General features: G+C 46.9%; 1 protein-coding gene across 3 annotated transcripts in view; it reads right to left on the reverse strand.

The window, feature by feature from the left end:
• The window catches only part of JADE1 (jade family PHD finger 1), a 165,684-nt gene extending 162,242 nt beyond the window's left edge, over positions 1–3,442 (reverse strand). Inside the window, exon 1 of one of the 3 annotated variants that reach the window (XM_068279870.1) lies at positions 3,374–3,442. The gene's annotated coding sequence lies outside the window, so the exon portion shown is untranslated. The other 2 variants (XM_068279853.1, XM_068279861.1) reach the window with 2 other exon arrangements.
• Positions 3,443–17,162: the final 13,720 nt, after the last annotated feature.

Raw genomic sequence — 17,162 nt, forward strand, 5'->3', positions numbered from 1 at the left:
TTCCCCCTCATCTGTGTCCAATTTCAAGACTTCAAGATTTACCTTTGCTGGCTCCAGCGGGGGCGCTGTGGCTGCTTTCGGCACGGAAATACCCGATCTCTGTCGGGTCCGCTCTACTGCGCAGGCGCCGGAAACTTGAGCAGACCCGACGGCGATCGGGTATTTCCGCCTACTTCGGAGCTAACAGCCATCAGAGCGCCTGCGCAGGAGCCGGGAAGGTAAATATTGACGTGACCGCTGCACGGAGGGCTGCAGCGAGACCCCCGTGGGACAGAGGACGGCGTGGGAAGCCTCATTAGGATCCGGAGGCTTCCCCCACCTGAGGTGAGTACCCCCCAGGGGACGTTTTGTCGTTACAGTTCCTCTTTAAGCCCAATCTACATGATAAGATTCTTTGTGCGATTCGATTACGATTCTATTCACGATCCGATTAAATCCAACATGTCCGATCGGGATTCAATTCAATAATGGAAAACAATGGCATATTGAATCGAATCCCGATTGGACATGTCGGATTTCATCGGATTGTAAATAAAATCGTAATCGAATAGAATCGTATCGTGTACATGGGGCTTTACACTGTACAATTTTTGCCCAATTAGACATTTAATGAGACAATGTGAAATCAATTGCAAATGGCGAAGTATTTGAACATTCAATATTATGAGCAATCATTAGATTGATGATATGACTAAGTTTAGGCCGGGTTTCCACTGCTGCGAATCCAGGCCGATTCCCCGCCCACGAATTCGGATGGATTTCAGCAGCCTATAGAAGTCTATGAGAGCCATCTGAATTTGTGGCCGAGGAAAAATCTGAGGCCCTGCAGCATAAGTTTATGCGTAGCTGTCCGAATCCCATACCCGCGCATAGTACGGCTAGAGGGATTCTCCTGCGGGAGGCAATAGCTGTGCCGGCATCGCGTCTCGCAAGACGCATGCCGCTGCACAAATGGAAACAAATGGAAACCTAGCCTAACAGAAGGGCATTGAGTTCCTTACGAAAAAAGCTAACAGCACATTATATGACCATGGCGTTGCATATAGCAAATGAAAAAATTCTTCATTGTTACCGCTAACAGACTCCATTAGATCCTACTGCATCAGCCACGCTGTTAATGTCGCATAGGTTTTGCGGAGTTAGTATGGTTGAGGTGAGCCAGCACAAAAGTCCATAGAAAACACTTCTTCAATCACAGCAACGTTTACAACTTGAAGCATTCTGATTGGCCATATAGCATGGGCTTATTAATACAACTTATCTGAAACCTAGCAGTTTGAGAAGGTACTGTCCACACAATCAATGTCAGTCCAGTTACCCTATGGACTTTCTGTCTGGCTCACCTCAACCATACTAGCACCTGTTTTGCATTGCATCTTCCTGCATTACAATGCAACCCTTACGTCACACCACAATGCCCCATTATGAACACAGCCTTGGTGATAAAACTGAACGAAAGATTGATCCACGTCGGATACGGGTCACTAGCAGGTGTGCACACACGGGGTCACGGGAGCATGTGCGCATGCAGCAGCAGAACACATCTAATCATGGTCATATTACTTGTTTAGACACCAGATTGTAATTCTTTAAACCAGTCAACCACCATTTGCTTGCACATAGTTGACAAATGTTATCTGTGCTGTACCTGGAACACACAGGTAGTGAAGAGTACAAACGTTCAAAACCACAGACTTCTGACAAATGCCTACAGAAAAGGGATACCTAGAGGTGTACTAGCAATGTTATGCAAGCAGGATTGTTTCCACAGAATCAGCTGATGGAGAGATCCCTCCTGGAGGCTACAATGAATGGGAGGGCCCGGCCAGCACAGCTGATCGCACCAGGTGTACCTCCTCCTCCTCCTCCTGGAGGATGGGAGGTGTGAAGGAAGGAGAGCACTGCAGGGAATGCCAGAAAGGCTGAGCATTACACTTTTCCTCTCCACCCAGTGATTATGTGGACAGTTCTGGAAAGCGCACCTCTCCTGACTCTGCATAACGCTGTCACTACGCCGAGCAGCCATACTAGTCGGAAGAGTTACATAAGTGTCTCACTGACACTGCACTTTACAGTTGGCGTAATGACGCGCGTATCAGCATATCGGAATCCGATGTCATGTTTTACGTGCTGAATCCCACCGCCTGTGTGACAAGCTCTGCACAGCTGGCCGCCCTCAGCCTCGGCTCATGTTATGAATGAAGCGGCGGCATGTAGGCCGTGCCACTGAGCGCAACACGTCTCACCTCAGGGAATGGGGAGGGCGGGAGGACCGTTATACGGAGCCGCCTGAAAGCTGGCAGCAGCCACGTGTTGGCCCCCCGGTTCCGAATGAGGCGGCAGCTATGTAAACATTGGGAGGGTTTCCCAGTGACCGTGCCCCACGCAATTCAAATCTCAGCCGTGACCCTGGCCGCTGATTGGCTTGTTTGCTTTCCACAGCGTACAGTGCAATCTGCTTCACGGAGCCCAAAGCCGAGTGAGCGTTAACCCCTCCGTGACCAGACTGCCACCTTCTGTTACGTAGCACTGCCCAGGGCCGCAGGGAAAGATGCCCAGCGTGCACCTGCCCCGGGCGCCACGCCCCTCCCTGCCTCAGGTGCACCCCCTCTACCGGCCAGCAAACAACACGTGTACCCGCCACTAGTAGGCAACATAAACAGGCGTCACTCGGCCTCCCCGAGGGGCCGCCCTGCTGCATCACAAATTGGGAGCACAGCCAAGCGCCGCTCAGCAATCTGCGACTCCCCCCTCTCATGTATGTGAACCCCCCTCTCGTATGTGAATGGCAGCTTCCATATACTGTATAACCAGCGCACAGGACTTTCCCATCAATAGGCCAAGAGGTCACGGGCGGCTGTGAACTTCAAGGCAGCGTCACGCTCGTAACACGCTCCGGCGCTGAAAGGGTGCCATATGTTAGCTCGTTATAGAAACTCTGCAGCCGCCCCCTCTCCCCGCCGCAGCCTCCACGTCTCCGCACACACCCCCGGCCCGGCACTCGCCACAGCAGCAGCCCGTGCCGGAGCCATGATCAAGAATTGGCGCCATATTAATGACGTACTAGATTATTTTTCCACTAGGCAGCGACCTTGGCAGCGCTCAGATTACTCGGGCTCCCCCCAACTCCTGTTCTGAGGCTAAGGAGACGCGAAGCACGCCAGAAGCCCTCCCCACTCCTCCCGCCGCGCACAGGGTGACTGTACCTGCCTGCTGATCCCGGCCACCTTCTGTGGAGTTTGCTGTCCCCCCTGCGCCGCTCTCAGATGCTCGCTCTGCTCACAGGTCCAGCCCAGCAGCTTGTCTAGCTAGGGGGAGCAGATTGTGTCTCCTCTCTCACACACACATGCACTCTATGACTGACGTTATTTACTTGTTATGGAGGAAGGACTCCGTGAATCAAACTCATTTCTGGGTCACTGCTGCCACAGGGGGGAGCACTTTGATCTCCTGCCAAAATAGAGCAAAATTGGGAGGGGAAATGAGGGAAGCAACGTTTTTTTTGTGCCTAGTTTGAACCTATTTAGCAGGCAGCAGCCAGTAAAAGCGTATTTGTCCACATCACACTTCTCATCACTGCTAAGTTTATAGGTCAAATGTATTTACTGGCAGCCAGTGAGAACTGACTTTCCGCTGACGACACAACATTTATATAAGATTCCTTAAGTGCACCACTCACAGTGACTTTTAATAACTATATGTTTTGGGGGGAAAGCTAAACTTGTGTGTAATATATAGATATATAAAAATATAAATTATTTTTTATGGTGATGGGCAAAGGAAACAAAAAATAAATCACAGAAATACAAATTTCAGATAGACCAAACATGAAAGTGGTCTTGGCTAATCAAAGGCAGATGACAAATTATCGGTTACAAGTTCATTACAATTGTTCAACAACCCATCTTTGATTTGGTGAGCATAAGGCCCGGTTCACATTAGCGCTTTTTACGGAACCGGACATACGGATCAGGCCAGCTGGATCCGGTGAAAATGGTCTGTTTTACAGCCAGTGTGCTGTAAAACACCCATTTTCATTGGTTCCTATATGCTGCAAAACCTTTCCGTTCCGCTGAGCGAAACGGTCAGGAAAATTGGGACCTGCAGCATTTTTTCGTCCGCTCAGTGGAACGGACCACGGAACCGAATGGCCGGTTCCGTTGGCAAACGCTAATGTGAATCGGGCCTAATGCTTGTTTCACACTGACGTGTTGTGTCGGACAATAAAATTGTATACCAAACAACACTATCATAATGGTCTCAGTTCAGTGGCGTAGCTAAGAAGCCGTGAAGCATGCTAAAGATAACAATTGATAGGACACACCAAAACCAATCAAGGACAACCACAGTGCCAGAGGTGAAAGAAGGGGATGGGAAACAGTGTGTAAATGTTCACTACTATTCAAATCATCTGTAGAAGTGAATATTCTCAGCACAGGACCAATAGACAGCTAATATTGTGCTTGAGGGAGGGTCCCTTTAGCCCAAAAGGCCTGATGCAGTCGCTATCTCTGCACCCCCTATTGCTACGCCATTGTCTCAATTCACAATGCGTTATTGCATTCGGTAATGCTAAAAAAAAAAAAAAAAAAAGCTGATTTCACTGCACAGTTAGTAATGTGTCAATTCACTATGGCGATTACCGCATGGGAAAAAATTTACCAGTGCTGTTAATTCCCGATTTGTGTGTTTTAACCTTAATTATTGTCCATTTACAGAGATTACCGCATTTCATAAAAGGAGAAAAAAAAGTTCAGTACAGTACTTAAAAGAAACCTGAGCAGAATATGGAAATCTGAACTTGCCTGGGGCTTCTTCCAGACCCCTAGCCCGCAAGGTCCGTCAACATTCTCTGGGTCCCTTCCATGGTCCCGCTGGCAGCTCCTTTAGGTGCGTGACTTTGGCCGAAGTCATGCACACACGTGACCGTCCACGCACCTGGCTCCATCACGCATGTTCTGCACAAGCGTGGTTTTCAAAAAAACTAAACCGTGCATGCGCAGGATGCTAACGGCGGCAGGCATGTGATCGAGCTGGGTGTGCAGTTGCACACGACTTCGGCTGAAGTCACACATCTAATGGAGCCACCAGTGGGACTATGGAGGGGAAACTGAGGATGTTGAGGGGCTACGGGGGGCTGGAGGAAGCCCCAGGTAAGCAGATTTCCATTTTTGTTCCTCTGCTCAGGGTCCCTTTAACACTAGCTGGCAGTTGTCAATAACTGGCAAACGGGCATATAGTAACATTGACTGACAAAGGAGACAGCCAGTTGAAATGAGTCCATACATTATAACACATGCGTTATGCAACAAGCACAGTGTGAATTCAGTCCAATTTCCCTATGGACTGTCTCATTGGCTCACCTCAACCATTCTAGCACTGGTTTTGTATTGCGACTTTTCGCATCACAATGCGACTGTTACGCTGCACTACTATGCCCCTCTGTGAACATAGCCTAAGGGCCCGTTTCCAGTAGAAGCGGTGCGATGTGGCTACATAGCCGCATTGCACCGCGGGTATGCTGAAACACATGCATGGCAATGGAACAGTTTCCACTGCATGCATGTTGTGCGGAACGATACGAGAATCTGCAGCATGCTGCAGATTCTTGCACGGCCACAGCCGTGTCCTATCCCTTCAATTTACTTCTGCATCGGGAGATGCGGACGTGACGCGGGCGCCGACGAAAGTGATGCTTGGCTGCATTGCATCACTTTCGGCAATGGAAAATGGCACTTAGTGATAAAATTGACCAAAAGATTGAACCACATTAGATGCGGGTCACTGTCAGTTGTGTGCGCATCGGGTCGCAGGAGCCTGTGCAACTGGGCCACTGCAGCACCCATTATCTAACCAGCTAAAGAGACTAGTGTGTGTGTGTATATATATATATATGTATATGTATGTATCTATGTTATTTTTATATGGTAACTGTAATTATAGTGGGCAGAACCAGATCAGACAGCTAATAAGATGCAGAAGCACCAACCCTACATATTCCATTAGTTATAGAGTGAGAGCAGGTCCACACTGCAGATCACATCTAATCATTGCCATTATATTTTTTTGTTTGGACACCACACTGTATTTCTTTAAACCAGACAACCACAAGCTGGTTTTACTCTGCAGGCCAGAACATATGCACTCGCCCAATCTAGTATACTATTTAAAGGGAACCTAAACTGAGAAGGATATGGATTTTTCCTTTTAAAATAATACCAGTTGCCTGAATCGCCTGCTGATCCTGTCTCTAATACTTTTAGCCACAGCCCCTGAACAAGCATGCAGATCAGGTGCTCTGACTGAAGTCAGACTGGATTAGCTGCATGCTTGTTTCAGGGTGTGATTCAGCCACTATTGCAGCCACAGAAATCAGCTGGACTGCCAGGCAACTGGTATTGTTTAACAGGAAACATCCATATCACTCTCAGTTAAGGTTCCCTTTAAAGCACACCTAAAGTGAGTAATACAGAGGCGGCCATATTTATTTTCTTTTAAACAATACCATTTGCCTGGCGTTCTGCCTATCTCTTTGGCTGCAGTAGTATCTGGATTACACACCTGAAACAAGCCTGCAGCTAATCTAGTCAGAGTTCAGTCAGAAAATCGGATCTACATGCCAGATAGTTGTTTTTTTTCTTAGAACTGAGCTTTGATAGGCTCACAGTGATCACATAGTCAGAAGCCAATGAAATTGGGCCCTGATTGGCTCACAGAGCTCTTCTGTCATTCTGACAGCAGAGTGATCGGGCTGCAGCAACAGCAGAGCGACGCGAATGTTGGGAACGATGAGACCCCGTGGCTTGACTGATTGAAATCTACACCCTGGCAGGGATAACAGCTGCCAAACAGGGCATAGACTTCAATCCTGGAGGTTCTGGAAGCAGTTAAGTATATGGAGAATAAAAGGGGAGAGAGAGTAGGTTTCTTGCAAATGTACAGGATCTTCTCAAAAAATTAGCATATTGTGATAAAGGTCATTATTTTCTGTAATGTACTGATAAACCTTAGACTTTCATATATTTTAGATTCAAATACACACAACTGAAGTAGTTAAAGCCTTTTATTGTTTTAATATTGATGATTTTGGCATACAGCTCATGAAAACCCAAATTTCCTATCTCAAAAAATTAGCATATTTCATCCGACCAATAAAAGAAAAGTGTTTTTAAAACAAAAAAAAGTCAACCTTCAAATAATTATGTTCAGTTATGCACTCAATACTTGGTCGGGAATCCTTTTGCAGAAATGACTGCTTCAATGCGGCGTGGCATGGAGGCAATCAGCCTGTGGCACTGCTCAGGTGTTATGGAGGCCCAGGATGCATCAATAGCGGTCTTAAGCTCATCCAGAGTGTTGGGTCTTGCGTCTCTCAACTTTCTTTTCACAATATCCCACAGATTCTCTATGGGGTTCAGGTCAGGAGAGTTGGCAGGCCAATTGAGCACAGTAATACCATGGTCAGCAAACCATTTACCAGTGGTTTTGGCACTGTGAGCAGGTGCCAGGTCATGCTGAAAAATAAAATCATCATCTCCATAGCTTTTCAGCAGATGGAAGCATGAAGTGCTCCAAAATCTCCTGATAGCTAGCTGCATTGACCCTGTCCTTGATAAAACACAGTGGACCAACACCAGCAGCTGACATGGCACCCCAGACCATCACTGACTGTGGGTACTTGACACTGGACTTCAGGCATTCTGGCATTTCCCTCTCCCGAGTCTTCCTCCAGACTCTGTTACCTTGATTTCCGAATGACATGCAAAAGTTGCTTTCATCCGAAAAAAGTACTTTGGACCACTGAGCAACAGTCCAGTGCTGCTTCTCTGTAGCCCAGGTCAGGCGCTTCTGCCACTGTTTCTGGTTCAAAAGTGGGTCCATGCTTCCATCTGCTGAAAAGCTTTATGGAGATGAAGATTTCATTTTTCAGCACGACCTGGCACCTGCTCACAGTGCCAAAACCACTGGTAAATGGATTACTGACCATGGTATTACAGTGCTCAATTGGCCTGCCAACTCTCCTGACCTGAACCCCATAGAGAATCTGTGGAATATTGTGAAGAGAAAGCTGAGAGACGCAAGACCCAACACTCTGGATGAGCTTAAGGCCGCTATCGAAGCATCCTGGGCCTCCATAACATCTGAGCAGTGCCACAGGCTGATTGCCTCCATGCTACGCCGCATTGAAGCAGTCATTTCTGCAAAAGGATTCCCGACCAAGTATTGAGTGCATAACTGAACATAATTATTTGAAGAATGAAGAAAAATGTTTACGTTCCAGATTTAGGGAGAGGGGCTATGGTGACAGAGGCCTTAGAAGGGCCTACAAGAGAGTACGTTATTGTAATCGTGATGCATTAATTTGCAAACCTCCATCTCGGAGACAGCCTCGCCCTGATACTACGAGATTTGTAACTCGGTTCTGCATTGAGAATTCCGAGATTTCAAATATACTAAAGAAACACTGGCACATTCTTCAGTACGACCCCCATTTGAGTCCGTTTTTGTCTCCTATACCATCTCTTACCTTCCGAAAGGCCCCTTCCTTAAGAGACCATCTGGTGAGCAGCCACTTTAGGGGGGCGGGTCCTGGTTCTAAACATTGTCGTGTAACCGGCACCTACACATGTGGTGGGTGCTCGGTTTGCCGCTATATGAGGGTCGGTAGAAGTGTCGAGCTGCCGGATGGTAGAAATTGGTCACTCACACACTCTGTGAATTGTGAGACCACCTTGGTGGTCTATCTTTTGACTTGCCCCTGTGGGGCTTTTTATGTAGGAAAAATGAAACGAGAACTACGCTCCAGAATTGGTGAGCATATCACCAATATACGGAGCAAGAAGAAAGATCTGTCTGTTATGACTCCGGTAGCTCGGCACTTCAAAACGGCCCATGGAGGCAATCCTGACCATATCCGCTTTATTGGATTGGATCGTGTTCACAGTAACATCAGGGGAGGGAATTTTGATCGCCTCCTTCTACAAAGGGAGACAAGATGGATTTATGATTTGAAAGCCACTAACCCACCGGGTTTAAATGAGTCTCTTGGTTTTTCATCTTTTTTACCTATTTAGCCTGCTTTGTCTGTGTGGTGTGTCTCTTTCTGTGCGTGCTTCCGGGGTGTCCCACTGTATACACACATTTACTTGTGTGTTTGGCCATACACTTCCCATTACCCATTTTTTCTCTTTCCCCGACCTATGAGATGGGGGAAAAAAAATGTCTTTATTTTTTTGGGATCCCCCTAACATGGGGTGACCTTATGTATATTGGTCCACTGTACATCTCCCTTCATTGGGGTATTTTGAGAACTGTGATCTTTCAGAATTTAGATCACTGACCAAGGCTACATCAGGTTTTGCTTTGGCCATCATTTAGTCTTAAAACAAGTGGACTAAAATGATCTGTTCAATATAAGGATATTTTTGAATTGAATCTATAAGTGATATGTAGGAGGAAACTCCATTGTTATATATTTGCCTTATGTTTTTTCTTTTTTTCTGTTTTTCTTGTTTTTTGGTTATATATGGACGTTGGCTTTACCTGCTGCGGCCGTTGTGAGCTTTTCCGCCGCGCTCCTTTTGGTTCCCCTTCTCCTTCATCCGTGATGTGAGCGCTGGACGCATTAGACTTCCGCGTTCCACGCGGCGGAAGTTGGGGAGGTGTACCGGATGTGCCCCCTGCTCTCCGCCGCTCCGTCCCAGCCGCGAGTGTCTATGGTCCTCGCGCTGGATATGGGCGTGCGGTGATTGGGTGGCCACATTGGAGTGTGACGTTTCCTTGACGGACCTCCTTCGATAGGTCCTATAAAACGTCCAGATAGGACGTAGCTGACCAAACCACGCCTCCCTTGAGAAAGCTGGCCGCTTGCCAGCGAAACATGTCGGGTCTCCCGGCGTGGCGTTTCTGAGAGCTGCCATTCTTCCTCTCCCTCTTCCCACTGCCGAGCCGCTTCCTACCAACAGAGCAGCAGAGCCTTGCCTTCCACACTTGATTCAACAAATGATCTTGCACGACCCTGTATGATCCACCGATCCATGGACATCTGTGGGGTGATTGGATAGCCCCCTCAACTGGACGGTAGCCACATTTGGCTGGACATCAGGCCACATCACCACTCTGGATGGGTAAACTATGGATGCATCTTTTGTGAACGTTTGATGCCATGCATGCTTTTGAAATCAGGTTTGGCATATGAGTCTCTGGCAAGCGTCTCAGTCAGTTGCAACTATAATCTCTATTATCTGCTTATGCATGTGCCTCTGCTTGACTAACAACTTGAACCAAGAAAGTTCACACATGTGCACATGTCAGCTGCATTATCTTTGAGTGCTCCTGTTTGGGACTGTTTGTCTCTATGCTTTTCTACCAACAGTGGCTGGATATGCTCTATATGCTTTGCATGCTCATTTAGGTCTCCATTTCTGCATGGCTCATTTGTTATATCTGTTTGTTACACCTGACATGTATTTGTGCATAGATCTATAGCAAGGTGATATTACCCACCCAATATATCGCATATGGAATCCATATTTGTAGAGCTGTTAGACCCTACCAAGATGTGGTAGCTAGGCATGCAGTAGGCGGGTACCCCAGGCGGGCGGGATCTGGGGGATATAGGTTAGAGGGCGCTTCCAGGTAACTTCTTTTATATGTATTTTTTTCTGATATATGAGTTTGTAATATGTATAGGTATATTATTTGTTAAAATAAAAAATTCGTTTTGATATTTTTATAACAAAAACCAGTGTGGTCGTCTGTCTCAATTTCCCTCATTTCCTATCCTAAAGTTTTTTGTATTGCATAATTATTTGAAGGTTGACTTTTTTTGTTTTAAAAAAACACTTTTCTTTTATTGGTCGGATGAAATATGCTAATTTTTTGAGATAGGAAATTTTGGTTTTCATGAAACTCAGAGTTTCATCCAAGGCAACCACAGTATGTGCATATTGGGAAAATACCATCCCCACTTGGCCTTTGGAGGTCAAGATGTGATCGCTCACAAAAGCTATAAATAATTTATGTGCAAGTGAAAAAAAATCTAGCAACCTTTTAAGAGGGTGAGGCTGCCTTATTTATTTCCTTTTAAGCAATACCAGTTGCATGGCCATCCTGCTGATTCTCTGCCTCTAATACAGGGGTCTCAAACTCGCGGCCCGCGGGCCATTTGCGGCCCTCGATACAATATTTTGTGGCCCTCGCCAGCAAAAGCTTCCTTACAGTTCGCTTCAGTGCTCCCAAGTAATCCGCCGCATCCCCGCGGCTAAACGAGCGCTGCAGAGCCCCCAAATTGCCCAGGGGGCAATCCGCCGGCATTTCCTGGAAGGGGCAGAGCTTTCAGTTTCAGCTCTGCCCTTCCTGACGTCAATCGCCGCACGGATCACCGCCCCTCTCTGTGAAGGAAGAGTGAGAGGGGCGGGCAGAGGCGGCGATGCACCGCGATTGACATCAGGAAAGGCAGAGCTGAAGCTGAAAGCTCTGCCTGTTCCAGGAAATGCCGGCGGATTGCCCCCGGGCGATTTGGGGGCTCTGCAGCCCTCGTTTTGCGGCGGGGACACGGCGGATTACTTATAATGGGAGCACTGAAGCGAACTATAAGGTAAAATAGGCAACATAGTTCGCTTCAGTATGAATTTGAAATAAAAATCAATGCTAGGGGGAGGGGTGGGGGGGGGCGGGAGCTGCTGATTGTGAAATCCCTTATGCGGCCCAGCCTCATCCTGACTTTGCCTCCTGCGGCCCCCAGTTAAATTGAGTTTGAGACCCCTGCTCTAATACCTTTAGCCATAGACCCTGAACAAGCATGCAGTAATTCACGTGTTTCTGATATTATTGTCACATCTGACAAGATTAGCTGCATGCTTGTTTATGGTGTGATTCAGACACTACTGCTGCCAAACAGACCAGCATGACTTACAGTAGAGATGGGAAGTTCGGATCTTTTCAATGATTCGGATGATTTGAATCGGATCATTGAAAAGATCCGGATCTTTGATCCGAATCTCGGATCATTTTACTAGGGAAGCATTCGGGGGTGAAATGACTAGCAGGACAGGACTTTCCCTGCAGTGGACAGAGAAGGGGAGGGGGGTGGACACACAGAGAAGGGGAGAAGGTGGACAGAGACGGGCAGGGAGTGGACAGAGAAGGGAGGAGGGACGAGCAGAGAGCAGAAATGTTTGTTTGCACACAATACCCACATGCTGCAATCATATGCTTTACATATATTTCACCTATATGTTCATCTGTATACTTTGAATGCAAACGTCGCACAGTGAAAGAAAGCATTCCCCAAAGTGAAGTGCAGCTGTTTTGAGCAGTGCAGGGGGATCATATTGCCCTGCAATCACAGTGCCTGTCTTTCTAGCCCAGCACGCTGTCTACAAAGTTACTGAGCTGTGCTTCTGAGCCAAAAGTTTCCAATTCGTTCACTGTGCACAACTACGGAACAGACAGCCTATAATGAGCAGCACATTATAGCCAGTATGTGTGCTCTACACATATCTGGCAGTGGCACCGATGTCCCCTCTCTCTGATCTACCTGTCCCTGCAAGGCTGGCTCCCCTCCAACTGAGCGATCCATCTCTGCTGCTCTGCTTCCAGGACCCCGCTGCCCGCTGAGAGGGGGGCGTGCTGCTCCTGGCCTCGCCCCCTTTGTGATCCGAATCACTCATTTTGATGATTCGGATGATTCGACTCACATAAGAGATTCGGATCAAAGATCCGAATCGTTCATGATCCAAACAACACTAACTGACAGGCATATGGTATTGCTGAAAAGGAAATAAATATGTCTGCCTCCATATACCTCTCACTACAGCTGTCCTTTAAAAAGGTAAGAGTCTTACATTAAAGCACACCAGAACTGAAAGGGATATGGTATGCTGATGTATTTATATCCTTTTAAACAATGACAATTGCCTGGCTGTCCTGCTAATCCTCTGCTTGCAATAAGTTTAGGCTAGGTTCACAGCAGTCAGTTGCACATGCTATAATGAGTGTGAACTGCAACTGAGACTAAACATAGACTTTAAAGAAAACCTGAACTGAAAATTAAAAGTCAAAATAAGCATACACAAGTCATACTTACCTCCCGTGTAGTCTACTCCTCAATCTCTTTCTCCTCTCCTGCGTCCTGTATGTCCCCTGTGATCAATGGAATTCTCCGTCCTCCATTTTGAAAATGGCCATTACCCCATAACCGCTTTCTGGTCAGCACACTGTTAAACTGTAACATCGTCCACTTGAGCCATAGGGAAACATGGACATTACCGGGCATATCAGTTGTCCACTTAGCTATAACTGACAGCAACTGATATATTTCAATTCTGACAAATTGTTGTCAGAACTGGAAGGAATCACTGTCAGAAGAAAATGGTGAGCTTCTGAGAGGAACTGATGGCAAGGTAACTGTAACGATCGGTGAAGCACAGAGAGGATCTGATTACCGGTGATCTGCAGTATCACTGGGAATACAGATGTATACCAGATTATAAGTGATCTGCAGTATCACTGATAATCCGATATACTTGCTAACCTCTGTTCACCTGAGTAGAGTGTAGTGTTTGGTGTAACGGTAACACTTAGAGGACTAGGCCTCAGTGCAGCAAGGAGTACTGCACAGATTCCTTCCGCAGACCTGAGCTCTCCAAGACGGGAGGAGTCAGACTGACAGTAGGAAGGATGGTCTGAAAGTGACACTCAGGAGGAGGTGTCACTGACAGGATGGGGAACCGCCTCCAATAGTAAGGTCGGTTCTCGAGGTCGGACAAGCCAGGTCGTACAGACACGGACAGATAAAGTACAAGATCAGGAGGCAAAGGCAGAGTCTAAGTACAGGCAGGGTATCGGCAACGGGGTATCAGAAATATCGAGGTACAAAATCAGGAGGCAGAAGCAGAGTCTAGGAACGAGCCGGGGTTCGGCAACAGAGTATCAGAAATATCGAGGTGCAAGATCAGAGTTCAGGAGGATAGTCAGGCAGGCAAAGGGTCATAACAGATAATCACAATCAAACTAGTACTTTAGCTATCAACAGAATCTAGCTAAGTGTAGGATTACAGCTCCAGCTGGTCCCGGCACACTTGCGGATCTGACTACGGATCTGGGTGCTCCCACATATGTGATTGCAACGCCAGACAAGGAACAAGTGAACAGCCAGCAGTATACAGGATCTTCTAAAAAAATTAGCATATTGTGATAAAGTTCATTATTTTCTGTAATGTACTGATAAACATTAGACTTTCATATATTTTAGATTAAAAAAACATAGCATTACATTGGGAAGAGCTTTTAGAGGTTTCAAAAGCTCTTCCCAATGTAATGCTATGTTTTTTTTTTTACAAAACCTCATTGCTCCAGTGTGCACAGACACATAGGATAACATTAGCAGCAGATTTAAAAACTCAAAACGCTCAGAAAAACTCCTCTGGTGTGCACCAGGCCTAAAAGTCCTCAATATTGTGCTGAACTTGTATTAGCAGTTTCAGTAGATTGCAAACACGCAAGTGGGAAAAGTCATTTAGCTTCAGATGTATATTGACCATTTCTATCAAAGTCCCAGTTGTATGACCTCCACAGCATAGTAAATTTGCAATAGTTGGTAGTAGCAAGTACCACCTTGATGTGCACAACACAACATAACATCACAAGCTGAATAGAGCATTTAGTATAAGTTGTGGTTAGCAGGTTTTGTATAGTATTAGTAAGTCTTGCATAGCACCAGCAGAGCATAAAGTCATTGGCAATGCCTCCATATTCCTCTCAGTTCAGGTGTCCATTAAAGAGAACCTAAGATGAAGGGGATAAAAGAATTGATGCTTACCTGGGGCTTCCTCCAGCCCCATGACCATCGTTGCCTCCCTCGCCGTTCCCCCAGGTGGCTCTGTTTGTCTGCTATCGGCCACACAAATCCTCGTTCAGTCGCATCAGTCGGGCTGTTCTGTGCATGCCTGGTCACATGTGCGCGTTGTTGCGTTCACCTAGCTGGGTGCGTTCTGCGCCTACCTGGCGATACTACCTATGTAGACACAGAATGCCAATGTGAATGCAAAAGGCGTGTATGCGGCCGGGCCACGCATGTGCAAAAGAGCCTGACTGACGTGACTGAATGAGAATTACCAGGGCCTAAAGCAGGCAAACGGAGCCACCCGGGAGGACAGCGAGGGAGGCCATGGTGGTCATATGTTTGGAGGAAGCCTAAGGTAATTCTCAACTCCTGTTCTCCCGCATCTCAGGTTATCTTTAAGGAACCACTCAACTAAAAAGCCATATTTTTTCAGAAAACAAAGGGTTTGACAGAGAGTTTCATGGACATAAAAATGCTTCTTCTGGTCAGCATCGAGTACATCTCATTAGAGATGCAAAGCTAAGAGTGCCTTTGTCAAGCAGGTGAGTAATTGGCAGCATGGAGTGGGGGATTGTAGGGCTGGTGAGATATTGGCAACATTAACTGTGGATAGTAGGGCAGGTGACTAACTGGGAACATGGAGTGAGGATTGAAGGGCAGGTGAGTAGTTGGCAGCATGGAGTAGGCATTGTAGAGCAGGTGAGTAGTTGGCACCATAGAGTAGGGCAGGTAAGTAGTTAGCAGCACACAGTGGGAATTGCAGTGTAGGTAAGTAGTTGTTAACATAGATTAGGAATTGTAAGACATTTGAGTAGTTGTCAGCATGGAGTAGGGATTGTGGGGCAAGCGAGTAGTTGGCAGCATAGATTGGTATTTGTAGGGCAGGTGAGTAATTGTCAGCATGGAGTGGGGATTGCAGTGTTGGCAACATGGAGTGGGTATTTTAGGGCAGGTGAGTAGCTGACAGCATTGAGCGGGGATTATAGTGTAGGTGAGTAATTGGCAACATGAAGTGGAAATTGTAGGGCAGGTGAGTAGATCTCAGCATGGAGTGGGGATTGTAGGGCAGGTGAGTAGTTAGCAACATGGAGTGGTAATTGTAGTGCAGGTGAGTAGTTGGCAGCATGGAGTGGGGATTGAAATGGCAGGTGAGTAATTTCCAGTATGGAGTGGAAATTGTAGTGCAGGTGAGTAGTTGGCAGCATGGAGTGGAAATTGTAGTGCAGGTGAGTAGTTGGCAGCATGGAGTGGGGATTGGAATGGCAGGTGAGTAGTTTCCAGCATGGAGTGGGGATTGTAGGGCAGGTGAGTAGTTTCCAGCACGGAGTGGAAATTGTAGTGCGGGTGAGTAGTTGGCAGCATGGAGTGGGGATTGGAATGGCAGATGAGTAGTTGGCAGCATGGAGTGGGGATTGTAAGGCAGGTGAGTAGTTGGCAACATGGAGTGAGGAATGTAGGGCAGGTGAGTAGTTGGCAGCATGGAGTGGGGATTGTAAGGCAGGTGAGTAGTTGGCAACATGGAGTGAGGAATGTAGGGCAGGTGAGTAGTTTCCAGCACGGAGTGGAAATTGTAGTGCGGGTGAGTAGTTGGCAGCATGGAGTGGGGATTGGAATGGCAGATGAGTAGTTGGCAGCATGGAGTGGGGATTGTAAGGCAGGTGAGTAGTTGGAAACATGGAGTGAGGAATGTAGGGCAGGTGAGTAGTTGGCAGCATGGAGTGGGGATTGTAAGGCAGGTGAGTAGTTGGCAACATGGAGTGAGGAATGTAGGGCAGGTGAGTAGTTGGCAGCATGGAGTGGGGATTGTAAGGTAGGTGAGTAGTTGGCAACATGGAATGGTAATTGTAGGTCAAGAGAATAATTAGCAATTTGAGGGGAGGGGGGGCATTGTAGGGTAGGTGAGTAATTGGCAACATGAAGTGGGGATTTTAGGGCAGATGCTTACTTGGCAGCATGGAGTGGGGATTGTAGGGCAGGTGAGTGGGGTGAAATCTTTAACCACTTCCTGCAATATAGACATTTATAAACATCTGATTTGTCCTCCTTTAGCGCAAATAGGACGTTTACAGAAGCACGACTATTCTGCTGAAGTGCACACGCGCGTGCATTTGTTACTTTCAGCCCATAATATGAAGTTGTTAAACTAATAATGTGTTTAAAATAAATGATCAATAATGTAGTATACTTGCTTTATTTTATACCCTTCAGGTATTCATAGTTGAGGTGTTACACTTCACTTTATGCTAATAGTAACCAACTACAGTCTGTCCTTGTCTCTGCTTGAGGGATCTGTCGATCTGTCTCAGACTTCCCC

This window comes from Hyperolius riggenbachi, chromosome 1, assembly GCF_040937935.1.
Source record: "Hyperolius riggenbachi isolate aHypRig1 chromosome 1, aHypRig1.pri, whole genome shotgun sequence".
Classification (NCBI taxonomy): Eukaryota; Metazoa; Chordata; class Amphibia; order Anura; family Hyperoliidae; genus Hyperolius; species Hyperolius riggenbachi.